The sequence below is a fragment of the Lygodium microphyllum genome, chromosome 10 (genome assembly GCF_053477565.2).
Source record: "Lygodium microphyllum isolate KBCC chromosome 10, Lygodium_microphyllum_v1.1.10, whole genome shotgun sequence".
Taxonomy (NCBI): Eukaryota; Viridiplantae; Streptophyta; class Polypodiopsida; order Schizaeales; family Lygodiaceae; genus Lygodium; species Lygodium microphyllum.
This window is the reverse complement of record NC_141144.1, coordinates 128266768-128273977: the sequence shown is the minus strand read 5'-3', so window position 1 is coordinate 128273977 and position 7210 is coordinate 128266768. Positions and strand designations below refer to the sequence as shown.

General features: G+C 34.9%; 1 long non-coding RNA gene across 1 annotated transcript; it reads left to right on the top strand.

Moving 5' to 3' along the window:
• The first annotated feature begins 5413 nt into the window (after positions 1-5413).
• LOC148030553 (uncharacterized) lies at positions 5414-6545 on the top strand. The gene is made up of 3 exons (XR_015692280.1): positions 5414-5721; positions 5895-5982; positions 6094-6545. It is a non-coding gene; the product is annotated as an uncharacterized LOC148030553 (long non-coding RNA).
• The last annotated feature ends 665 nt before the right edge of the window (positions 6546-7210 follow it).

Genomic DNA, 7210 nt, shown 5'->3' with positions numbered 1-7210 from the left:
CCTTTGTTTTATACATCAAGCTGTCTTCTTTTTAACAAAGGTTCTTTTTTGAATATTTGAAGGCTTCAATTCGTTTTGAAGACATCTAGATTATGTATATGGCAGAAACTTTCCTTTATGTCTTCATTTTAGCAACTAACTCTTCACTATTTGATTCCCATCACATCTGTTGTATAGCTGAACTCGCAGAGTCGTACTCTGTTTCATCCATCCTTCTTTGCCATTGTAAATTTGTTTTTGTGGGAAAAAACCTTTGAGTAATGATGGATTGTAAGAACCTGGGAATACATGTGTAAGTGAGAGAGAGTTATTAATAATACCTTATCATACCTCATCTTTTCTCTCTTATACTCTTCTTTCTCTCACCTCTTAGCCTTTCCCTTGCCAAAACTTTGATAAATTATCTATAACAATGTATAAAATGTGTAACCACTACCAATGTAATATTTATCACAATAATAATAAATCACTATATTAATTATATATAGAGTGATATATTTATACATTACTCTAAAGTTATTAAGAAATCATTTTATCTTAAATAAGGCGTGATTATTTTTTACCAAAGTATTTTTAAAGAAAAATAATATTATTTAAATATTTTATGCAATTAAATAAACTAAACAAACATATTTTCAAACCATTTTTTAAAATTATACATAAAAATTATAATTTTCAATAAAATTAAAGACTCAAGGAAAACATCAAACTAGATATAATAAAATAAATAATTTAAAATATTATTAATTTTTAAATATATAATAACTTTAAATTTTATTTTTCAATAAAAATAATGAAGTGTTCAACATAGACCAACAAAACAATATAACTTTTGAAATGAAATTTATAAAAACTAATTAAAAATTACAACAAATAAAGAGTTAAATATATACATATATATACTTTAAAATGTTTAATTTTAATTTATGATTTTTTATTTACGTTTTAATTTAGTTATCAATATAAAACTGATATGCAATGACAATATTAAATGTTTATAATTGATACACTAAAAGAAAAAGAAAATGTTATCTTTCCTATGATTGAATTCAAAAATCTAATCTTCGTACATAAAAATATAACTTCTGGATGTTTCATTTAGACAAACATATTATAATATTTTAATATCAAATTATTTTCAAATAATAAATAATAATAAACTAAAATATCATCGGGTGATGAAAATATATGTACTTTTTTATTATAAATTTGACACAATAATTATGTTTTTCCAATAGTAAATATTTATAAAACTTTAAGAGAAAATTTAATTTATACTAAAAATATTTAAGTTTTGAAAATTTTAAATAAAACTAAAAAATAATCTTATATAGCGATTTTCTGAATAAGTCAAATATCAAACTTCGTCAAAAAAACCTCTCTCTCTCTCTCTCTCTCTCTCTCTCTCCACAAACAAAGACCTAGCATATATTAATATAGTAATATAAATAGATATCTTGAAAAAGGCCTTATTAAACCAACTAACTCTCCTTGGGAATGCCTGGCCTTTTATGTCAATAAACACTCTGAGTAAAAAAAGGGGAAAAAAGTGCATGGTCATTAACTACAAACCACTCCAAACACTTGCTATACAAAACATAAAGAATCTTGTTTGGCATCTTCCTCCACTTCACCTTCGGACTGGATTACCCTTGTTCCTCTACACGGATGCTTCGAATTCCTGATGGGGTGCTTGTCTTTGTGAAGAAGATGTGGATACCAGCCCTCCAACTCTCCACATCTGCTACTATGCTTTCGGAATATTCAATCCCCAAAACATAAAGAATCTTATTCTGCATCTTCCTCCACTTCGTCTTTCGACTAGATTACCCTTAATCCTCTTATGTATTGGTGTCATTTACTGTAGTTCCACTATCTTCAATCTCATTTAATTCAGTGTTAATGGCATTCATCTACTTCATATGCAGAAACAAATTATGCTATATATTCGGACACTTTTATGCTAGTAAATGCATGTTTTGTACACTTTTCTGGAAGAAAAGACAAATTATTTCTTGGTGCTACTTCCTCTGATGGTGGAAGTTCTTCTGGGTGACGTAAAGGCAAGCAAAAGCAATCTGAGTCAGACACTAATGGCTCTTCTTACAAAAAAAGATAAAGATAAGGTACGTCAAGAGTTTTTGGCTAGCTCTTACAATTTATCTAAACTAATAACTCTCAGTTTAGAAACTAAAGGCAAGGCCAATATGTTTGTTCCACACAATTTGGAACAAATGCATCTCCCTCGAAGAGCTACCCAATATATAGTCTAGTAAAACCTGTCAATCACATCTGATTGGCAACCAACTAGATCCATAAGGTAAATGCCTTGCATATTGGTGGACCTATCCCTATGATAGGTGTACATCTCAAAAATATACCCTAGTTTTCTCTATATGTGGATGCACTGTTAGATAATGGCTCTAATCTTACTATAGCTCCTTTTGAACTTTTTCCATCCTTTTGTATAAAAACAACATCTCCCATTATAGTAGAGTTGTCTAATAATAAAAAGGTGACACTCATCCATGTAACTCAAGTTTATCTTCAGATTAGCTCTATCAAGGTTCCTATTGAGATTCAGCTGATGAAATAGGTGTGGTATGATCTGCTCATTGGCATAGATATTTTACAGCATCTAGTGCCCTATACCTTTTGAGCTGACCATTTCATAGTGTCTCATCTAGGAAAGAAGGCGAATATGTTGTTATTGCCTAAAATTGGTCGCAATATTTATTCTATAGCTGAAGCGCCTCCAAAAACCAAAGAAGCTGCTCGAGAAAAATGGCTTGATGAAGAAAAACATAAGTATGCCCAAGCCATTCAACATGTAACTGATGATTTGAAGACTTTTATGCATGAGGACCCACTTTGCCCAAGCCATTCAACAAGTAACTGATGATTTGAAGACTTTTATGCATGAGGACCCACTTATGCTTAAGGAGAAAAGAGTTGCATATGCCATTCCACTTTCATTACAGCCAATTAGCTCTCTTCTTGAAAAAGACCTTATTGAACCAACTAACTCTCATTGGGCATGCCAGGCTTGTTATGTCAATAAACACTTTGAGCAGAAAAGAGGAAAAAAGTGCATGGTCATTAACTACAAACCCCTCAACAAATATCTCATAGGCCATAGACATCCTATACCCTTATTAAAGGATTTGTTGATTAAAAAGCTCAAAAGGCTATTATTTTTAGTAAGTTTGATTTAAAATCAGGTTTTTGGTAACTCTCCTTGAAAAAAGAAGACAGATATAAGACAGGGTTTTGTGTCCCGCATGGTCATGATCAATGGATTGTGCTACCCTTTGGGATATTTTTTCTGAGACCATAAAGGATCGTATAGACCATCTGTATCAATTTGCCAAAGCAGTGGAGGATGATGGGATGGTCCTTTCTCCAACCAAATCCAGCATGTTTACCTCCTTAGTTGAGTTCTTAGGCCTGGAAATTCATCAAGGAACTATTAAGTTACAAGATCATGTCTTAAAGAAAGTCTTAGAAATACATGATGAATTTACTAGTGTCAAACAATTACAGCAATTCCTTGGATGGATAAATTCCTCTACACCAAACTTAGCAATCTATGCCAAAGATATTTATCCTCTTCTTTGGAAAAATCAATTCCACTAGGAACCCCTCCAAACACTTGCTGTACAAAACACAAAGAATCTTATTCGGCATCTTCCTCCACTTTGCCATCCGACTGGATTACCCTTAACCCTCTACATGGATGCTTCGAATTCCGCATGGGGTGCTTCTCTTTTTGAACTAGGAAACAAAGAGTTCAAATGAAAGAGAACTTTATATACCTTCATTGTAATAATTTTAGCAAGTTGATATACAACGTGCTACATTGATTCTTGAGTTCCTTCCTTCGAGACTTTGAAAACCCACCCAATTGACGTGCTACAATGATAGAAGTTGATGAGTTTAAGAAAGAATTTAGAAATTTTAAGCATCAAGCTTCTAGAGATTGGGTAAGATTCACATTACCAGAGGTAACTTCAGCACTTGCTTGCAACAATATGTGGAGGGATGCTTATCGTAATGTTCTTACTCTTTGTCAAGTAGCTCTTGTCCAATGTTCGAGCATTGCTATTTGTGAGAGAGGTTTTAGTGCTCGAACTGTGATAAAGAGTAAGCTACGTAATCGTTTGGAGATTAAGAGTTTAGATGCATTAATGAAAATCTTTATTGAAGGGCCTTCTAAATTCACTAATATGGAGTTCATTGAGAGTATGGACTTATGGGCTGAAAAAACACATCGACATTTATACACAGCACAAGGAATTTGCTCATTGATTTTGCAATAACTTTGCATATTCAAAGGGGCAATTGATTTTTTATGGCCTATGATGATATTGAAGTCACTGTGCATTATTTGCGCTTTTGTTATCTTAAATTTTTTACCTTTTTTCATTGACACAATTTCTTCTTTTTTCCTATATGTTTATTATATTTTCTATAATGTAAAATTTACTTTTTTTTCTTTATGTTTAGTTCTTTATCTATGTTAAACTTATTTTTTCTATGTTCTCTTTCATGTTAGTTTTGTTTTCTCTTTTTGGTATCATGGTTGCTTCTTTCAATAAAATATGCTTGTTTTTTAAATCTTTTTTTTAAATTTTGCTTGTATTTCATGATATTCTCTTTCACGTTTTTTTTTCTTTTTGTTTCTTTTAAAATTTAACTTCTTTTCTTTTGGGTTTTTGTTTTATACTTTCTTTTATCTTTGTGCTTATGATGTATATACTTCTCTGAGGCCATAGAGTCTAGACCCATTAAGAGACATAAAAACCACCTCTATACATTTATTTTTTACTATTAAAAATTTAGATTAAAAAATGTAGATTAAGTTTCTTAATGATAATAAAGGTTTTCATTTCTAAGGCATAAGAGAAGTAATTTAAAAAATTCCAAGAAAAACTTTGAAATAAAGATCCTTTCAAATAATAATAAAGAAGTGATTATCTTTTCATTATATATTTAAAAGGGAATTAGAGTGGTTCAATTTGTAGGATACAAGGATTTGGACCGGTTCAAGTTGAAACGTAAAGGTTTTGGATGGTTCAAATTTTCCGAAACTTCTTTAGGCTAAGACAAGAAGGATCTATGTCAGGCTCACAAATTTTTTTCCCCGAACACTGCGTGCTACATTGATTCTTGAGTTCCTTCCTTCCAGACTTTGAAAACCCACCCAATTGACTTTCCGAGCAAAATTTTGATCAATAGACTTAAAGTAATGTATATTGACGAGGTTTCCTCAAACATTAAATGAACTTGATGGAGTCAAGAGTTTTGTCGGTGACCTTGAGTGCTCCATACGTTTACTCAAACAGTTTAATGCCTTCGAGCCCATACTGGAGTCTGGCATAAGGAAAGTTGAACAAGACGGTAATGGTCTCTCGTCTACAAGTGAATGAGTCGAGTCAAGTCAATGAGTCGATGTCTAAGTCCCTCTCTACGGGAAGGCTAATATTTAATAAGACTCCACGACTAGGCTTCGTCTACTTCTACGACCACGCTCTCTCTCTCTCTCTCTCTCTCTCTCTCTCTCTCACACACACACATCGTAGAGGGTCTCTCTGCTCACCATATTTTTGCTGTGATCAAGTCCCCACGGCATAACCAGTATTCGCCCCAACCATCGTCATGTTCAGCTGCTGCAGATCAAGTCATTCAAGATGCCACGACTGCCGCTGCCACTGCAACAATGCACGTGTTTCTCCTCGTCGAACGCCTGAGCAGTAAACTAATAATAATGATAATACGTCCATCGAATCACTGCAACAGTATCTATTGTGGATATGTCTATAATTGCGGCCATCATTGATATTTATATGATGAATATGATGATGAGGATGACTAATATGATGAATGCTGCGCAGGTGAAAGATCAGACTCTGTCTCTAAGAATCCACGTGAATTGCAAGAAGTGCCACTCAAAAGTGGCCAAGGCACTATCTGCGATGAAGGGTAACTATATAATATCGTGATTCGGTGTATGCTCGTCTGTCGATCTGTGAGAGAGCGCCGAGAGAGAGAGAGAGAGAGAGAGAGATGTGTAATGTTAATAGTATACAACAGATCTGGATAGTTTCTGCATGGGAGAGAAGGAGAACATGGTCACCTTGAAAGGCAAATTCGACGCAGATCGGCTCATCAAAGAGCTCAAGAAAAAGAGCGGCGTGAAGGACTTGGAGATCATACCGCAGGCAGCTCCAGCTGCAGATACGAAGCCCTCTGATTCATATGTTTACAGCTCCTGCGTCACGACCTATCGACCGCCATATGTCCATCAGTTCTGCCCGACGACGTCCAACGACTGCGCCTACTGCATTTTACACTTCTACTAGCTACTTGATTCGGTCATGGCGCACAACTCGACGCCATGATCAGTAGAATCTCACTCGTATTGTATAGCTCCTAGAAATAATGGCCCCATTAGCAACGTCTTTCTACTATATTCGAATCTCGTCACATCCTGCGGGTTTTATTACAAAAAGAGTGTTCATGATAATGATTACGAAACGATGTTTTATGACAAATTTCGCGTGCTCTCTCTCTCTCTCTCTCTCTCTCTCTCTCGTTGGGTATCTGTAGGCACGTCGATGGGTAGCCAGACAGCTCTCTCTTTCTCTCTACATGACAACGGGCAGCTAAGGAACAACAGAAGCACAACACTCACTCACTCTCTCTCCCTCTCCTTTTAGAGCATATATCGCGTTCTTAATTAAGGAATGATCCATACATAGACGGGGCTCATCAGGGTATGAATTCATTTGAGGCTATGGATCGTCAATTAGACTCATATGACAAATGAAAGAAAGTAGAACAACCAGGTGCATGTGGGTCCTCTGCAGCACAGCAAATCATAAAATTTGACAGCATATGGAGGATCATGTGGCTTCAACTCATAGCATCTTTATTGATCGTCATGGTGGCAACTTGCAAGACCAGTAGAAGGACGGGTGGAAGAGACTGGACGCGGGGTCCGAGAATGGAGTTGGTAGGCTAGGATAACTACGGGCAGGGAGAACAACAGCGAGCAACTTGCAAGTGCGACGATTATTAGGAGCCTTTCTGCATTGAATGAGCTTCCCTTGTGACTCTGTGAGTATTCTTCCTTTTTGCATTGAATCAGTGTTCGGGGAAAAAAATTTTGTGAACTTGACATAGATCCTTCTTGTCTTAGCCTAAAGAA